Source organism: Pongo pygmaeus, chromosome 16 (assembly GCF_028885625.2).
Source record: "Pongo pygmaeus isolate AG05252 chromosome 16, NHGRI_mPonPyg2-v2.0_pri, whole genome shotgun sequence".
NCBI classification, from domain to species: domain Eukaryota; kingdom Metazoa; phylum Chordata; class Mammalia; order Primates; family Hominidae; genus Pongo; species Pongo pygmaeus.
Genome location: NC_072389.2, coordinates 37440968 through 37461024, shown reverse-complemented (window position 1 = coordinate 37461024; position 20057 = coordinate 37440968). Strand labels below are relative to the sequence as shown.

The 20057-nt window shown below is 40.0% G+C and overlaps 1 pseudogene; it reads right to left on the bottom strand.

Moving 5' to 3' along the window:
- Positions 1-10784: 10784 nt before the first annotated feature.
- Positions 10785-18401, bottom strand: LOC129013835 (uncharacterized; annotated as a pseudogene).
- Between the last annotated feature and the right edge of the window lie 1656 nt (positions 18402-20057).

Below are 20057 nucleotides of genomic sequence, written 5' to 3'. Positions count from 1 at the left end.
AGCCCTCTCTTTCCGTCCTTCCCGTCCAGCCCCAGCCCTGGGCCTGGGCTGCGGGACGCCTAGGCCAGAGCCCCTACTGTGATTGGTGCTCCCTGGGCCTCCTGGGTGGATGAAGCCAGGCGTCACCCCCTCGGGGAGCCCTGGGGTGAGCCGCCGGGGCCCACCTGCTGCCAGCCTCCCTCGTCCCTGACATGCATCTCACTCTGGGTGTCTTGGTCTTTTATTTTTTGTAAGTGTTATTTGTATAACTCTAAACGCCCATGATAGTAGCTTCAAACTGGAAATAGTGAAATAAAATAACTCAGTCTGCAGCCTTCCCCCCCCAAAAAAAACTTTTTGTCCATTTTTTACCTATTCCATTTGACATTGGTCTCATATGATATCATGATACAAAGGAAAATGACCCTACAATGATATGATTCATAATTCCACTATAAATTTCCTTGATGCTTTGAGAGTGTGATTTATTTTGCCCCCCCTCCATTTTTTTTTAACTATAAAGCAAGTACATGTACAATAATGCCACTTTTTTTCCAACCCCAAATAAATAGAAACAGCTATAGGACTGAAGTTTCTAATATGAATCTTATAGTTTACTTAGCACATGCTTTAATAAAGTTTCCTCTTCAGGAAACTAGAATATTGTGTCTGGTGCAAGACTAGATGTTTTGTCAAAAACATATGTAATATTCATATAGCAGAGCTTTGGCTTTATGCCATGAACAAGCAGGAGGTGTTTTTGGAACTGTCCTATTGATTTTCACACGTTATTTATTGGAAATGACTGCTGCCATTCCCACATAGTCCTAAGTGTGAATATTTACCATATGTATGTGGCTTCAAGATTATTTTGTTGTTCACAAAATCACCTATGTCCTCCCATCAAAATACTGTCCTCATCTTAAAGTAAATGGCACTGTTTTATTCAATGATTTACATTTTGGAATCCTAACCAGATATTTTTTTCCTTAAATTTCAAGCACTGCATTACTTCCAAAGGCATGCTATGGGTATGTGGAAATTATATCAAACATGAGTAAATTTTGTTGACCAAGACTACAGAAATAACAATACCATCACATAAATATATGAATACAGACATTGATGGTTGGTGAAAATTACCTCCAAATGTCCAATGCCATGAGTATATTTTGAATAGCTAGTTTGATTTTTATTAATATTATATGAAGGTTATTTCTAAGCCTGCAGACATAATTTATGGAATATACTACTCAGATATTTGACAATGTACTACTTCAATGTTTGGATATATTTATTCCAAATATATCTCCACTGTGATTTTTTAGGAGATACAATTGCCATCACAGAAAGATATTGCTGATTCCGATGAAATTTTTAATTAAGTAGAAAAATCAAAGAACGCAATTCTTTTTCAAGATTTCTTCAAATAAAGAAATAAGCAAAATTAGGCTGTGGTGTTGTGAATAACACCAAGAAGTATGGAGTCAGGCAAGCCTCAGGTTCTGTCACAGTTCTACTGTGAAGTAGATAATTCTAAAGGTGCGTTTCTGTGTCTTAGGTTTGTGGAGACCTACAGTAGCATTCCACAGACCAACACTGAGCCTACCCCACGACTATTCAACCTGCCCATTATTGGGTAGCTTTCATATAACCAGTTAGAAAGAAAACATCTATGAAAACTATTTACTAAAGAATTATATATTTTAATTAAGGGTACCGAACATGGTCAAGTTAGAGAACAATAGAGTAGAAACCTTCTATTCAAATATAATTGAGACCAGTTTTTTGATAGTTAATCTAAAAAGTGAGTTAAGGAGGAGGATCATGGGGTTAAAAAAAAAACCAGAAATGTAAATTATTTGGCCAATATTTTGATATAAGTCCAGGACCCTTTGATTATTACTCTATTAACTGGAGTTTCTATACATTGTCTTCTTTGTATAAATTATGATCATAACAAGTCAGTCATAATTCTAAATTTTTACCTGTTTAAAGTAGAACAAAAAAAAGTAATTGAGGTGCAAAAACCTTTTAGCTTGTTAAAATTTTGCTATTCTGATTATTCTAATTTTATAATTTTTTCTTAAAATTTTTACATTGCTTAGCCCTCCTATGAATCAACTTAGCTTTTTCTAATCTTTTCAAGACCCAAATATTTTTACATAAATAGTACCACTATATTATAATCACATCACTGATTTTATTTATGTCACAAAAGCCCAACTTGAATACAACCTAAATAAACTGTCTGGTAGGTAAGTTAACATAACGCCAAGTTGAGGCAACAGACTTACATAGGCATAATAGAAAACACACTGTTATTTTACAGGGAGAATGTACAGTGTCAGTTCATTCAACAAGTTGGTTAAACACAACTCAACTAAAACAATGTCATTGAAAAGTAGCAAATTCTGTTTTTGTTCCATGGACTTACAGCCAATGAGTCCTGAGAAAGAAGAGAGAATTTAAAGAGCTTCATTGGCAGGTGAATCTGTACTTGGCCTTTTAGCTTAGAGACTGCAACTCCATATTAAAAGCAGGAGACTAGTGAGACATCCCATATAAAGAAAGAAATCAGAACAGACATGCAGGGGCAAAAGTAGCCATGGTCTGCGTCCTGGCTCAGGAGGACAGTATGTGTTGAAGAGCAAAGCCTAGAATGGGCTGATGCCTGTAACCTCACCCCATCCCATTGCTTTATCTACTCACACTGCTTGCCCAGAAAATCTGGTGCCCCACAGTGAGAACAGGAACTGGGCATCCCAGCTAATCTTCAGCTGGGTAGGTCTCATAGGGTTGTCAGATTTGAAAAAAATAACAATAGGCTTTGAAGAAAAAGACTTGGAGATGAAGCAGAATGCTCTTGCCAAAGCTTCCCTCAATTGACATAAGAGGAGCAAATTTATTTCCCAAATTAGTTATGGTATAATTTACCAGGTATCCAAATAAATTTGTTTAGAAACTAAGAGTTTTCCCCTGGAATAATGTCTGACTATAATTTTACATATAATTCTTTTATTCAACAAATGCTCAATGTATGTTTGTTTTATACCAAACACTTTTAAGGAATTAGGAATACCATTGTGAATAAAATAGACAGTCTCTACTAAATGCTTAGTTATGATGGGAGGCAAACAAATACATAAGAAAATAATTAAGAAATACAGTTTTATGCCTAATTATGTCAGATGATAGTAAGTGCTGTGTCCCCAAAACACTTACTCATTTTCTCAAACTATTCTAAAACAGGAAAGGTGCATAAAGAGTGCTGGACATGGGACTGAAGATTCTGTTTTAAATATGGTTGCCAGGGAAATCCTCACTGTGTAAGAACATTCCATCAAGGACTTGAAGGAGATGAGGGAAGTCATCAAGAGGATGGGAAAAAGAACACTCCCAGTAATAGGACCAGCAAATGCAAAGACCAGAGGAGAAAGACATCTGCTTTGTTTAAGGGACAGCAAACAGGTCTCCCTGCTACAGCAGAGTAAATACAGTGGTAATGGTAGAAGAGTTTTTAGTTGTAAGGCAAGAAGGGGACCAACCATGGAGAGTCTTAGATGTCATTGTGGAGATTTCGATTTTACTGGAGGTGAAATGGAAGCCACTGAAGGCACTTGAAATGGAGGCTGATATGGTTCACAGCTTTAATAGTCTGCTGTCTGCTGAGATAAGAATTGACGACAGGACAAAGGGTAGATCTAGGTAGTGAGATGTTATTGCAATCACCTAGGAAAAAGACAGGATGATTTGAACTAGAGTGGTACTGGTAAGAGGTGGTCATATTTTGAAAATATTTTTGAAGTAGAGTTGACAGGATTTGGTGATGAATTTGACATGGGATGTGAGTCAAATTTCATAGCCAGAGCCAAACATCCCTATTTAATTACATTGAATATAATAGAAAAGGTGGAGGGAAATGGATCAGGAAAAGAAAGAATAGAAGTTTGGTGTGGGAAACAGTAAGGTGAAGAAACCAGTAGAGATGTTACATATCTAAATCTCAGTTCAGGAGCTTTGAATGCATAGAAAAGTTGATCATTAGCATGGGGCTGGAATTTGAAGCCATGAGACTGGACAACGTCATTTTAGTTTAGTGTATTTCCACAGATTATATTTCAAGCATCATGCTAGATACTTTAACGTTTGGCCATTTTAAAAGCCCCTTGGTAAATTTCACAGGAATGAGGATTTGACTGACCTGTTTTTCTCAGATGTCTGACCTCAGTAGGATGCATGATTTTATTATATTTAATTCCCTATAAAATTCCAAAATATCAAAATGAGACCTATATTTATTAGCAGGATTTTTCAGGTACAATATTCCTACTCAGATAGAACTATATCACTTAATTTCACAGAAATATCCTTCCCTGGGGTGATGATACTATTATATCACCAATCATGAAATCATGCTGACTTGCAGGCAACAATGGAGCTCACATTTTGATCTAAGCTAATTTGCATGACTTACTTAAATTATGAAAATACACACTTTTAGAGAGCAGACAGATTTTGTTAATTCTGAATTATGTCAAAGTATCACTTAATTCTCAAGGGCCCAACTCTGGCGAAACAAGATGCCGCAGTGTATGTGTTTCCTATTCCCTTCCAACTTTTTTCATCATGATTCATCAGCGAATGCTATGAAGTCTAGAAATTTAATTAATGGATCTCAGGGCCACTGGACCATGCATTTACACAAATTTCTCTGTGAAGAAGGAGCACTCACTCTCTCTCTCTCTCTACCCGCCCCTGCCCTTTCTCCCCCTCTTTCTCTTTCAAGAGCAGAACATTTTAGTGACCTCCAGTTAACTGGCTGAACTAAGCAGCGATCTCTTAGTTAATAATGCACTGCTAACAAACCTCAGCATAGACTATAACGCTACCACTAAAGCTTCCGTTCATGTTGTTCTAGGGCTAATAAAATGGAATATTGTATTCTAGCTCTGAGGAAATTTGAGATTGTCTCATATTTTCTCAGTTAAACCAGAAAATAATTAATTTTAGGGAAGGGACAAGAATTGCTGTGGCAGAGCCAGCCTGATAAATAATTTCTATTCATTCTCAATGTATTATCTGTTTTCTCCCTACAGGCTCCTTTTTGTTACTCTTATATCAAAATCCCACTTAATTTTCTTGCCATCACAACTCAAAAATCATACCTACAAAAGAGCTAAAGTTTTCATCTTTTTGCTTTGGCACAAACTCTATGCCGGCTATGAGAGTGTAAGCTTTATAGTTATATATAGATATTTTTATTTATAATCTTTCTTCTGCAAAAAAGGATTAAAGTGAAGCAAAAAGAACATGTAATAAGATGAATAATGAATAGAAAAATAAATTGCTTTTAAGACAAAGTAAAGGAAACTATAAAAGGGAGATGACTAGAACTATTTAGCAAGAAGAGACCTCATTCTTTCTATCAAATAGTGCGGTGTAATTTGCACAATGTACCCAATGGTTAATGAATACATATTTGTTGAGGATAGCATTAATAAATAACATGACCAATGAAAAACTATAACAAAAGATTCTTACTCTTCAGGAAGTAATTATTAGGTAGGTATTTTAAATTCTAACTTTAAAAGATAGAGGAAAAGATATATTGAGCTGGCCCATAAATGCAACAGGAAGACAGAGTAACAATTACTGCAGGTGAATTTCAGCTCTCGGTCTATCTACCAACCAGTGTCACCAGGAACCTTCTTCAGACCCGTGTATCCAACTGCTTATTTATCTTTTGCACCTGGATATCCCTCAGCTACCTCCATTTAATTCATCTTCTTCCTCCAAACTGGTCAGCATCCAAGCAGATCCAGAGAACTGTGAGGAGCTATTCTAGTCTCTGCCTTCTCCCCTGTTGCTGATCCAGTTAAGAGGGCCAAAGAATATAGTTGAGAGGACACCAGCCCTGTATCTAGTAGATTTAGTTTTAACCTCATCCCTTAACTTAAAATTGGCATGGCCTTCAGTAAGCGATTTAACTCCTCTGAATATCAATTGATAAAATTTAAAAAAAGTCCAAAATTCATTGTAGTGAGGACTAAAATATCATGTTTGGTACATCATGAGCTCTCAATAAACAACTGCAGTATTATTCAAATTGGTACACAGGCCTGTCCCTTCTCCTTCCTTTTAGATTTCTTTTTCCTTCTGTTTTTGCCTCTGAATGCCCCAACCCAATCTCTCTTCCTTGATCATCTTTTTAGGAAATCCATCCCCACCCCACTCACCCCACCACTCCTCACACTCCTTTCTCTCCTACCCCGGCCTCCAGCTCCTCCATTCCCGCTTGTAATCCAGCCTCTGCACCACTATCAGCGCTGCGGTTCTGAAATGCAAATCTCATCATGTTGCACCTTATAACATCTCTGACACCTACTTGTCTCCTGATAAATTCTCAGCTTCTTAGTTTTAGGTTGACCATGACCATTTGTGATCCGACCCTGTCCGTCTCTCCCTCCTGATTCTCATTTCTCTCACCAAATACTCCCCCCTTTGCACTGAACAACGTGGCTCTACTTTCATCTCTTCAGACTTATATTTTTTCCTTGATCCTTAACTTTGCTCACAATGGTCCTCCCATCTGGAATAGCATTTTCCCTGTGGGCCTGGAAAATTTGACTCTTCCTTTGTGACGCAATTCAGTCTTCACTTCCCCGTGAGTGACCTTCTTAGGACAAACTGACAGTATCTTATATTGTAGTCCCACAGTCCATTAGGCAGTCTTCAAGTGTCCAATATGACAGTGCATGATATTAGTTGTTTATATGCCTATTTCTCCCACTGGCTTTGAGAAACTTGAGGGATTGTTGTAACCATTTGTATCCCCAGTGTGTAGCATAGCGTGCATCTATTTGTGTTTTGAATGAGTGAGTGAATTAATGAATGATGAGAAAGCAATGAGCTATGTTTTGTCTCTACCAGTCTTACATGAGATTACAAATAGACTGATTCAGCTGAAGATTCCAGGTCCTATTCCTTTTGCAGTTGCTATTGTATATGTTAGCAAAAAGCTTCATCCCTTCCAAAAATTTTTTCAGTGGTAGCAATAAATTCATTGTCTTCTGGGAGCAACTTTCTGCTCTCTCTCTCTCCTCTCTCTCTCTCCCTGATTTGCCTATTGCTACTTTGAAGAGTATGTGTTTATGACTTTATAATTTGTTACAGTGAATGTAATAGGAGTCCTTCTGTTTCTTCATAAGTGGTTATGAAAAAATATTCACACTTGCTTATGATTTTCTCTTACTGTTCTTAATGTAATGCTTCTAAATTAGATATACAAAAGTGCTCATCTAGAAGATAATGGAAGCATAAGCAAAACACAGAAAAAGTCTTACCAAGAATGAATTATAACTAACAAACAAATGTTAGTTGTATTCCAATCGAATTACTGAATTAGTACATGATGGAACAAAAAATCTATAACAAGTTTAGATGTCAGTAATTTATTGGACACGGATTGTATACACTGTACCCACAAAATTCTATCAAGTTGTTTCTATTTCAAGAAATTTTCAGTTTATTCATGTTCAATACAAAAGTTAATTATACATGAAATATAAACTGAATGGAAAACATTGGCATTGTTTTTCCTGGCTTTCTTGGAAGAATACGGGAGTAGGGTTAATATTGAAATGCAAGAGAAAACTCTTCACGCCTCTCCTTGTTCCCAGGATAGGACAAAATACACACGGCCAAGAATGAGGAAAGTAGGACAAAACCCAACGTAGTCAAGAGAGTTATGACCCTGAGGTGTGAGGTAAGATCTGGCCCTGGGAATGTTGACTGACACTGCAATATTTAGTATCTAGACTGGAATGATTAAATATGAAGTGGGTTGACCTGGAGTCTTTAGAGATGGCGCTATTCCCAGAAAGATAAATGAGATCCAGTCCTAGGACAAAAGGACAAACATCATTGGTCGGAAAAAGAAAAAATGATTTAGAAAAAATGAGAAAGAGAAACAAAATGTAGAGGAGAAGAAGAAATCCCAAGGATGGAGACCAAAGGGTTTGCCAACAGTCTGTTCCTCGGGAATGTGAGTTACACAGCAACCTAGAAGATGATGCTACTTCCAAGCCCATGATTCTGTCTCCATGACTTAGGACACTAGTCACAAAGAAATAGAACACACCTTTCTCTTTTGAGATCTCATTGTCCGTTGAAGAACTGCTACTCATGGCCTGCAAGAGTGAAACTCACTGGTTCTAGGAATGAATGAAATTGGACTGGCTGGAGGCCTTTAATTATTATGTGGGCTTCAGAACTGATGAGGATTGATGTGGGTGTTATTTCAATAAAGTGTTATAAACAATTCATATATGAAAAATTTATTTTCTTAATTTATAGTTAAATACACTTATATTGTATTTCAATGTTGTTATTCAAATTAAAGACCATGTCAGTTCTTAGACACAATCTCTCACTGTGTATTAATCTCAACAAGACATTGTAGTAACCACATATATATTTATATATATATAAAAACTAATAGATATTACTTTTTGAGCTATTTTATGTTTACAGGCAAAAATTAGTGAAAGTTAAAATGCCTGTCTGTAGACTCTCTCACTCCACTCCCATTTCTCCGATTTTTAACATCTTGTGGTATTTTTAACATTAGTATGTTACATTTGTTACAGGTGATGAGAAAATGTTGATAAATTATTTTTATCTAAAGTTCATAATTATATTAGGGTTCACTCTTTGTGGTGTCCATTTTATGGATTTTAACAGAGATGTACCCACCATGACAATGTTACACAAAATAATAGTTTCACTGCCCTAAATATCCCCTGTGCGCTACCTAGTTATTCCTCCTTTCTTTCCTCCCCAGGAACCCCTGGAAATGACTGATCTTTTTACTGTCTCCACAGTTTTGCCTTTTTCAAAATGTCATATACTTGAAACCACATAGTGTGTAGGCTTTCATATTGGCTTCTTTCACTCAGTAATATGCATTTAAAGTTCTTCCATTCCTTTTTGTGGCTTGATAGCTCTTTTTTTTTATATAGAACTGATTAATATTCCATTGTATGGCTACACCATAGAGTGTTAGTCCATTTGCCTATTGAAAGGTACTTTGGTTGTTTCTGTCTTGGTAATTATGAATAACACTGGTATAAACATTTGTGTGTATGTTTTGTGTGGGCATAAGTTTTCACCTCATTTGGCAAATACCAAGAAGCACAATTATGGAATCATAGGCTAAGAGTGTGCTTAGTGCCATAAAAAACTGCTAGACCATCTTCCAAAGTGGATGTACCATTTTGCATCCCAACTAGCAATGAATAAGAGTTATTTCTGCTCATTGTTCTTACCAGCACTCAGTAGTGTTACTATTTTGGATTTTGGCCATTATAAGAGCTATGTAGTAGCATCTCATTGTTTTGGTTTGCAATTTTCTAATGACATATGATATTGAGTATCTTTTCATTGCTTATTTACCATTAGTAATATGTTGCCATCAGTAACTTTCCTTTCCCTTTCCATTGCCAGTGAGATCCAGCATTTTTTTTTTTTTTTGAGACATAGTCTCACTCTGTCGCCCATGCTGGAGGGCAGTAGTGCAATCTTACTGCAACCTCCACCTCCCAGGTTCAAGGGATTCTCCCTGCCTCAGCCTCCCAAGCAGCTAGGATTACAGGCACCCACCACCACGCCTGGCTAATTTTTTTTTTTTTTTTTTTTTTTTTTTTTTAGTAGAGGGGATTTTCACCATGTTGGTAGGGCTGGTCTTGAACTCCTGACCTCAGGTGATCTGCCCTCCTCAGCCTCCCAAAGTGCTGGGATTACAGGCATGAGCCACTGCGCCTGGCCAGATCCATTATTTCTTAATGGAAATGAAAAATTCACCAGTTGCTGCATTTTTCCCCATATATTTGTAGTACGTTCCGATGTCTGATAAGGCAAGTCCAACCCTCTGCATTTTTAAAAATTAATCATTATTTATTAAAAATTAATATTCTATGCACATTTTAAAATCAATGACCATATTAGATTTATTGAAAAAATAATGTAATTTAATATTAATTTATCACATCGATTGACATGATAATTCTCCACTTATTTGGATTTCCTTTAAGATCAGTTCCTAAAATTTTCTATATAGATGGTTTTAGAATTTTTTTTTTGTAGCTTAACTACAAGATACTTTGTAGTGTCTCAATTTTTATTACAGTTTTACACCTTCAATTCAATTATTGCTGACATAGAAAAACTTTTTTTTCAACATCTATTTTAGATTTAGTGAGTACATATGCAGATTTTTTACATGGGATACTACTTGATACGCAGGTTTGGAGTACACATGTATCCATTAATCAGATGGTGAGCATAGTATGCAATAGTTACTTTTTCAACCCTTGTCCTTTTTCTTCCATCCCCCATATAATAGTCTGTTACTTTGTACTGTTTTCTATTATAAATTGGGGAGAAGCCATTATTATTATATATTAGCTTCAGAACAACTAGGTTCAAGTCATGGAAAACAATTTTGCACAAACAACTTTAGGAAACACTGCTTTGAAAACTGTAATCTGAATTATAGCTGAGGCCACAGAAACCAAATATTTACTGAAGGTTCTTTTAAGAAAAACAAGTTAGCCAGGAATGGTGGCTCATGCCTGTAATCCCAGCACTTTGGGAGGCCGAGGTGGGTGGATCACGAGGTCAGGAGATTGAGACCATCCTGGCAAACATGGTGAAACCCTGTTTCTACTAAAATAAGAAAAAATTAGCTGGGCATGGTGGCACATGCCTGTAGTCCCAGCTACTCAGGAGGGTGATGCAGGGGAATCGCTTGAACCAGGGAGGCGGAGGTTGCAGTGAGCTGAGATTGTGCCACTGCACTCCAGCCTGGGACAGAGCAAGACTCTGTCTCAAAAAAAAAAAAAAAAAAGAAAAAGAAAAGAAAAAAGAAAAAAGCAAGTTGTATTGAAAGAGGACATCATTAACAGTATATCTCTTCAATAATGGTTTATTTTACTATATTCTCATGCCTCTCTTACTGTGTCCCAAATCTCTTTACAGGCTAAAAGAAACTGTTCAGAATTAATCCTATTCATAAAGCACAGCACTTACTGAGTATTGCATTTTCTTCTTCAAATTCTTCAGCATACATTGGGACTACACCATACGGGACCATTTTTATGTTTTTAGTTTTGGGTTTTTTTTTTTTTTTTTTTTTTTTTGCTAAAGAAACTGCAACTAGATTTAGGACCTCATTCTATTAGGTCAGTATTTGTCTAATAAACTTCAGCTTAAGCAAAATAAAATATGTGTTGCTCTGAACTGAAACTCCTCAAAAGCATATTTTTAAAATTACAGAAAAAATTAAATGAAATTATGTTTTTAAAAATCTTGTAGATGAAAAGATATAATATATAGTAGGGTTAAGTACCTATTTCAATGGTTCCCAAAGTGGGGCCCTCAGACATCCAGGTTCAAACTATTTTAACAGGAATACTAACAGAGTGACATTTGCTGTAAAGGTGCAAATACAATAGTGGGTAAAAATGCTGGCACTTTAGCACAAATAAAGGCAGTAACACCAAACTACTAGTAGTCATGGTATTCTTCACTATGCACAGGAAAGGTTTGAAATGGAAGGGCAGGCCGGGCATGATGTCTCATGCCTGTAAGCCCAGCAATTTCAGAGGCCAAGGGGGGAGGATCACCAGAGGTCAGGAGTTTGAGACCAGCCTGGCCAACATGGTGAAACCCCATCTCCACAAAAAATACAAAATTTAGCTGGACATGGTGGTTGCATGCCTGTAGTCCCAGCTACTTGGAAGGCTGAGGCAGGAGGATTGAGCCCAGAAGGTTGAGGCTACAGTGAGCTGTGATCATGCTACTGCACTCCGGCCTGGGTGACAGAACAAGTCCCTGCCTCAAAAATAAAAAGAATGTCTGTGATGAAGCAGTGAAAATTTTACTATATCTTAATCCTTGAATATCTCTTTTTAATATTTCAAGTGATGAAATTGGAAGCACACATAAGCATTCCTACAGACTGCCTGAGAAAAAACCCTTGTGTGACTAAGTCATGAAGTGAATTAACCACTTTAATGGAATATCATTTTTACTTGAAAAGAGTACTGACAAACAATGTTATTTCAACTGGGGTTTTTGGGAGACACTTTCTCAAAAAATGAGATTCTGTCATTTCAAGAAAAACAACAGACAGGCCATAATAAAATTCAATAATAAAACTGCTAATAATAAGATTCAAGCTTCTGAACAGAAAATTAGAATTTTAGAAAACTTATATCTACCATTGCTTTCCAAATGTATTCTAATGAGATTGTTGGTGATATTGATGAATGTATTTTGATACTGTATCATCAAATGTATCAACATGTAGAAGATCTCGGTGAACCATTATTTTCTAAATGACCAATGCATGATGTTACAATATCACGCAAGGGTAAAAGATCCAAAGTTCAAGAAAAACCAAGTTTTGATGGAGTATCAAAAAAGAAGCCTAGGCAACATGGCAAAACCCTGTCCCTACAAAAAAAAAAAATACAAAAAATTATCCAGGTGTGGTGATACACACCTGTAGTCCCAACTAATCTGGAGGCTGAGGTGGGAGGATCACCTAAGTCCCCAGAGACTGAGGCTGCAGTAAGCTGTGATCACACCACTGCATTCCAGTCTGGGTGACAGAGCAAGACCCCATCTCAAAAAAAAATTTATATATACATAAATATATAAATACATATATCCACAGTGATCTAAAATGGCTATCTGTATGAGATTGGACATTGTTCACATTTTTTCAAGCAAATATCACACAATAAATTAAATGCAGATGAAAATGACATGGCAGACATCAAGGAAATTTGCAAAAAATATAAGATTGTGCTACTTTGGGTTTAGAAATTTTTTCATAACAACATTTATAACAATATGTGGTGAACTTTTAAAGAATAATTTTAATATTTCTGATTTAATTTCTAATGATAAATACCAATAGATATAACCTACATAAACCAAAGCTCCTTGGGCCCTCAATATATTTTTAAGAATGTAAAGGAGTCCTGATTCCAAAACTTTGAGAACTGCTGCCTTCCCCTCCACTTTCCTTCCTTCCCTAGAATTTCTTCCTTGGAAGAAACATCCCTTTGCCATTTTAACTTACAGAGTTCCATTCAGGCCAGTTTTGCTACTACCTCCCTCCCATCTTTCCACTTCCCTCTCTTGACACAAAATCTGACCAAAGGACTCTACCAGCCCACCCCATTTCCAGTGATTAGCTGTCAAGGTGGGCTAAGCCAAGAAAATCTGGGTTTTCTCTGAGACTAGACCTCTTTTTCTGGGAGATCTGCAATCACAGGGACAAGGTTGGCCACCTTGGCGTAGTCAGAATTCATCTTGCCTCAATGGGGAGAGGTTAGGCAAGTTTCTACAAAGCCAAACTGCTTCCTAGAAAGTCAAAGATAATTATACTTTGTGCCACAACTGTGAGAATGCCCATTTTATTGCACACTTTCTAACATTTTTACCAAACTGATAAATAAAAGCTGGTACCTAGAAGAAAAAAAGGCCAGGTGCGGTGGCTCATGCCTGTAATCCCAGCACTTTAGGAGGCCGAGGTGGGTGGATCACCTGAGGTCCGGAGTTTGAGATCAGCCTGGCCAACATGGTGAAATCCCGTCTCTACTAAAAATACAAAAATTAGCCAGGTGTGGTGGCAGGCACCTGTGATCCCAGCTACTTGGGAGGCTGAGGCAGGAGAATTGCTTGAACCCAGGAGGTGGAGGTTGCAGTGAGCCGAGATCATGCCATTGCACTCCAGCCTGAGCGACAAGAGCGAGACTTCATCTCAAAAAAAAAAAAAGTTTCCATAAAATATAATTTGTTCCATCTCTAGAAACCAATTCAGCAATGAGAACTGAAAGCCACCACTTGGAAGGTTTCAAGGATTTAGCTCTACCTAATGATGTCTAAAGCATTAGTTAAGGTAGAAAAAATACAACACACACACACACACACACACACACACACCCCTACGTATTTAGTACCAGGAAACATGACTGACTAGATGGTATAGTCATCCAACAGAAAGCACACAGTAACTGAAGCTACTGTAGAGGAATAAGTTATGACATGGATCTACAATATCGTTGAGTGAAAAAGCAGATTACAAAAAAAAAATCTGATTTTTCAAGGGAGAGGGAACATATACAAGCACAGGAGAAATAAGATGAGCAGATGAATGGAAAAATACAAAATTCTGATAATAGTACCTTCTGAGTGGGAGAATTCTCGGCAACATTTTCTAGTTTTGCCTAAAATTTTCTAAATGTCTTAAAATAAGAAGGTTTTGTTATCCATATTATAAAATATCCACCACCCCAGGAAACCTAACCTTCAGCACAAATGCTACAACATGTTCAAAGTTTGTTCAGTTTAAGAGACAATCAATTTTGAAAGACATCTAAAATGATGACCAATATGTAAACCTATGCATTAATGTTTTTCAATCATATGCTTTAAATTTTGTAATTTTGATAAGTTTAAGCTTTATATCCATCTTGAAAAAAGTTTTCTATTTGTCTTTAAAATATGACCTACAATATACCAGTTTTTAAACAACGAATGGTGCTCAAAAATTGCAATATAAATTCAGGCAGTGTTCCTTACATAGAATGTTTAAGTGCTTCTAACCCTGCTCTTTCTCACCGGTTATGAAAACACATTACAATTATCTAAGCATCTAATTATTCAGGTCCTTTGTTTCTCCTCTATTCTGTTAATTTTATAGTAATTTTAAGGCCTGTGAGGATGAAGTTGTCTGGGACAGCTACCACAAAGGTTATTATAAGTGGACAAATTTCAAACAAGTTTATCACCACTACCATCCCCACCATAAAACTATCTTAATCAAGGGCAACACATTTCAAGGTTAACCAAGACAACCTCTTTACTTGTCACTGCTTAAGAAAAGGATTTTTTGGTCTTATTTAGAAATAACTTTCTCTATCTATTTTTCTCCATAAATCCACTGAGACCAATGTATGGCTCTATCTCAAGCACCAGTAAGCAAAACTGCCTGCCAGAATGTTCAGTTTTTGTATCTTTCCAAATGTAGGACACAGCTATCTTTTGACATCACAATTTTTAAAAAATTGATGCACAAACTTCTTCTTGAAAGTTCAGCCAGGCATGGTGGCTCACGCCTGTAATCCCAGCACTTTAGGAGGCCGAGGCAGGTGGATCACGAGGTCAGGAGTTCAAGACCAGCCTGGCCAAGATGGCTGTTTCTACTAAAACTGCAAAAATTAGCCGGGTGGGGTGGCAGGTGCCTGTAATCCCAGCTACTCAGGAGGCTGAGGCAGGAGAATCTCTTGAACCTGAGTGGCGGAGTTTGCAGTGTGATGAGATTGCATCACTGCACTCCAGCCTGGGTGACAGAGTGAGACTCCATCTCAAAAAACAAAAACAAAAGCAAAAACAAAACAAACAAAAAAAAAAGGAAAAGAAAATAAAGTTCAGACATACAGCAGTTGTAATTCTTCTGAAGGCTGGTTATGGGACACACTAGTTTCATACTTTGCTGTTCAATAAATGTGGGCTGGAGAATAAAGTAAACTGACAGAATTACCATATAAAATAAAATTCTAAGTGTTCTGACAACAAAACAACCTTAAAATACACACACACACAAACACACACACACAGACACACACAGAGTTTTTCCTGCTGATCATTTTACAACTAAACAACCAAGTGACTAAAGCAGAGCCCACAAAATCAGCGTAAAAATTCTAACACTTGGTAAAATAAAAACGCACATACACCCCTGTGATCTAAAAAAAAAATGCTTAAGTATTCAAAGACAGCAATTACAGGTACTGAGAACATCGCTGTAAGCAAACTGAGGCAGAGAAAACAAAGGTGCTGATGAGGATTTGAACCACCTAACATGCAGAAACCCACTGGGTGATTTCCTAGGTTCCAAGTTGGCATCATCTTTCAGAATGATCTTCTAGAAGAGGACACATAACACTGTTACAAAGGATCTGGAGAAAGAGACCCTTGCTTTATCACTCCAGCTCTCCAGTCATGCTTCACATTTTCGCTTCTTCCACTCTTTCACATGAAGTCAATTTACAGACTTCCATCAAGCCCTTAGAGACCTTTTTGTACTATCCCTGACAAGTTCTGGATGTTATCTCTGCACTTTTGACAACTTCTTAGCAGTTAACTTACAGGGCAGTTAAGATTTTGGTTCAAGCACAATATAGCTAGAATAGGGTCATATACTCAATAAAACAAATATTTACCAAGCATTTATTGAGTGGAAGATAAAAAGCACAAAGCATAATTACAAAATATTCTCCCCTGCCACCATAAAAGAATTTTTTTAAAGGCTTACAGAATATAGCATAACGTGACCAAAGCAAAAATTGGGGGGAGGAAGGGAAAATATCAGCATGAACTCAATACGACCCAGAAGAGCCTTGATGGTGAGACATGTAAAGACAAGTTGGGTAGGGTTAAGGGGTGGAGGTCAGGGGCACAGGTCACAGGCACATTCTACAAGGGAAAAACAGCTGATACAGAAGCCTGAAAGGAAAAGCGGGCAGAGCACCTGTACAGGACTCTTACCTGCGGCATCTACCATACAATGCGCCTTTCCAGAACACAGCAGTGCGCAGCCAGACCCGGGGGAGAGTGATCACTCAAACAGCACCAGAGGCTGCATTCCAACTTTTCTTCCATCAACGAGTCCGTTCTCATTGTTAGTTTCTCCTTCAACAGAAACTTAAAACTAATTGGCTGAACACGCGGGAGCAAGGAAAACCTGACTGAAGAATGAGGCCTTAAAACTTAAGGGCCTTGGGTCCTGGCACGGTGGCTCACGCCTGGAATCCCAGCACTTTGGGAGGCAGAGGTAGGTCATTTGAGGTCAGGAGTTTGACAGCAGCCTGGCCAACACGGTGAAACCCCGTCTCTACTAAAAACACGTTAGCCAGGCGTGGTGGCGGGCGCCTGTAATCCCAGCTACTCGGGAGGCTGAGACAGCAGAATCGCTTTAACCAGTGGACTGTCAAGAGACATAGGCTGCAATGAGCCCAGATCGCGCCACTGCACTCCAGCCTGGGTGACAGAGTGAGACTCCCTCAAAAGAAAAAATAATTTTTTTTTTGAGAGAAGGTCTCCCTCTTATCCCCCAAGTTTGAGTGCAACGGCTGGATCTCGGCTCACTGCAACCTCCGCCTCTCGGGTTCAAACGATTCTCTTGCCTCTGCCTCTCAAGTAGCGGGGATTAAGTCGCCTGCCAACACGCCTGGATAATTTTTGTACATTTTAGTAGAGACGGGGTTTCACCATGTTGGCCAGGCTGGTCTCTTAACTCCTGACCTCAGGTGATCCGCGCGCCTCTGCCTCCCAAAGTGAGGGGATTACAGGGGTGAGCCACTGCGCCCAGCCAAAATACCGAAAATCTTAAAGGTCTTTCCCCTTCCCCGCCTGGGCTCAAAAAACGCCGGAGCCGCCCTGCACCGCCCTGTCGCGGTCTCCGGAGCAGGCAGGCCGACTGAGCGCGACCATGGGTCCCAAGAAGGCTCCGGCAGTCGCGGGCTCCCACCTCGGGGCGCGGCGACGGGGGCCTAGAGGGGCCAACAGCCCCCAAGCCTACCCCACGCGAGGAGTCGGAGAGAATCGCCCTCCGTCTCCTCCCACCCAAGCCTCCCGCAGTCCCGGCCGGGGCCGGGCCAGTCGCGGAAGAAAGGGGCGGGGAAGTGGGGCCTCTCTGGGGAAGGCTCCCCTTTGTCCTGGGACTCCCGGGGCCCCCTCTCTGCCCTCGCCCTGCCCCGCGAGGCCGCCGCCGGGCGCCTCACAGTCATGTTGCAGTGGAGCGTGAGCGGGGGCTGCGGCTCCTGGTTCTTGTGGAAGATAGACCCAGAAACTTCACTTGGGCCTTGAACCCTGACACGGACATCTTCCACTCATCTACGGCGGCAGGGGCGCGAAGGGGAGCCTGTCCGGAGCCGCTGTCACGGCGGCGAGTACCCTGCGGGGCCGCCCAGCCGAGCTTTCGCGACTCTGCCTCTGCCTGCCGCCTGGACCCTTGTGGGAGCGTGGCTGGAAAATGGCAAGGTGCCCGGAAGCCTTGGCGGGAGCTGTGTGGTGGCCTGCGGGGCTGCTCCCTTTGTAACGGACTCCACCCACAGGAGGCGCGGCTCCTGTCAAGCCGCAGCTTCAAAGGGCAACATAACCACTGCCCCCACTACCGCCTGGGAAAGGGCTGCCCCTACCCCGCCCCCGTCACCCTCACCCCTCACGCCTCAACCAGGCGGGCCCTGCCCGCACCAGTTTCGGCGGGTGCACGAGTCCAGAGCGTGCGCGCGCTCCCGGCTGCCGCCTCCTCCCTTGACCCAGCACCTTTCTGCCCGACCCATCTGGTCCCTTCCTCACACTCGCCAACTGGAGGCTCAGGGCGGCACAGCCACTAACTCTGTGTGTGTGTGTGTGTGTTCGTGTGTGTGTGTGTGTGTGTGTGTGTGTGTGTGTGTGTGTGTGTGTCCCAAGGGAACAGAGCACTGCTGAGTTCAGGCAGATGATTAACTCGTGGACGGTCAGCAAAATACAGTCACAAGAAGGCTATGTGTTGATTTGTCTTTTGCAGTGACATCATGTTGCGCATGTTTTATGTTTTTCGGAGTGCATTAGTTTCTTTTTGTTCTCAGTTAATATCCAGCTTAATAGATTGTGTAAGTAGAATACCCCCAAACTGAAAGTCACCTACATAAAATATAGTGAAAAATATGTCACGCATTTAAACTATAGTTGAAAATGTGTACACTTTAGTTTTGCGTAGCCAACACTGGAGAGTGGGTAAGGACACAGGATCCCAGGGCTAGACTGCCTGGGTTCAAGTTCCAACTTAGGCACTTGCTGGCTGTGAAATACTTGACAACTTTAAGCCCCAGTTTCTTTTTTTGTTTTAACTTAATCCCAAATGTGATAGTAAGTCTCAGTTTCTTGATCTGAAAAAGAGAAATGATTCAATGAGAGTCTAGTGAAAACTTTAAAGTTGTAAAGCCACTACCTGGCTAAGGAAAGTCCTCAGCCTTAGCCGTTATTAGCTATGATTATTATTGTGTTGGCTACACGTGCATTAATGAGGCAGGAAAATGCTCAAGGATAACAACCACGTATCCAAATTATCTCATCAGACCGAGAGAGAGGCATATGTGTGCATGCTCATGTTTCAGCTCAGAGCCCTTTGTCTAGAAGGCTCTTGAACTCAGAGGTGCAGGCACTATCAACTTTGCAGTGGAGCCATCACTTTTGTTGATGAATGAAATTGACATAATGCTTTTTTTTTTTTAAGCACCAACCGTGTGCCTCAAGCTAACTGTCAAGAAAAGCATGCTTCAGTTGGCTGGAGTGAGCAATTCAACTTGTGGAGGAATGAGAAATGTTAGCGTTGAGACGAGAAACATAAAACCCCAGAGTAAGGTAGGAATCACTGAAAGTCAGGCAAAGGAACTGGCATCCAGTAATGAGTTAGGCTTTGCCGGGCTCTGGCCCTACAGATGGCTCTTTGGAGAGGAAAAAATTAAGCCAGGCCTGAGGGCACAGATCCTAAGGGAATGCTGGCAGCTCTAGGCTGTCTATGGAAGAGAAGCAGAGGGTGACGCCTGGTTGAAAGAGGGGGCTGGGGGACATAGCTTCAGCCCGTGTTTACAGATGGAGTCCCCTGATTCCTGCGACTGGGAAAAGAGATCGTGCCCGGATCAGGGGACCTCAAATCAGAACTCTTCCCACCCACACCCCTTCTTTTCAGGGCGTCTGTCACTGCAACCAACAGGTAAACTAGTTGGAAAGCTCGGCAGATTCTCATGGTGGTGCCTAGCAGGCCAGGCCTAGCTGCCCTTTAACCTGTGACTGAGGATGATGCCACTGGCCTGTAAGCACACATTGGAAAATCTTTACATCCATGGACACGCCATGCCCCACAGAGACAGCTGTGCAGGGTTCTTTAGGTTCGGGGTGCTGTGCTGGCAGTTGCCTTATAAATACGTAGGATTAAAATGGGATGCCCTGGAGCT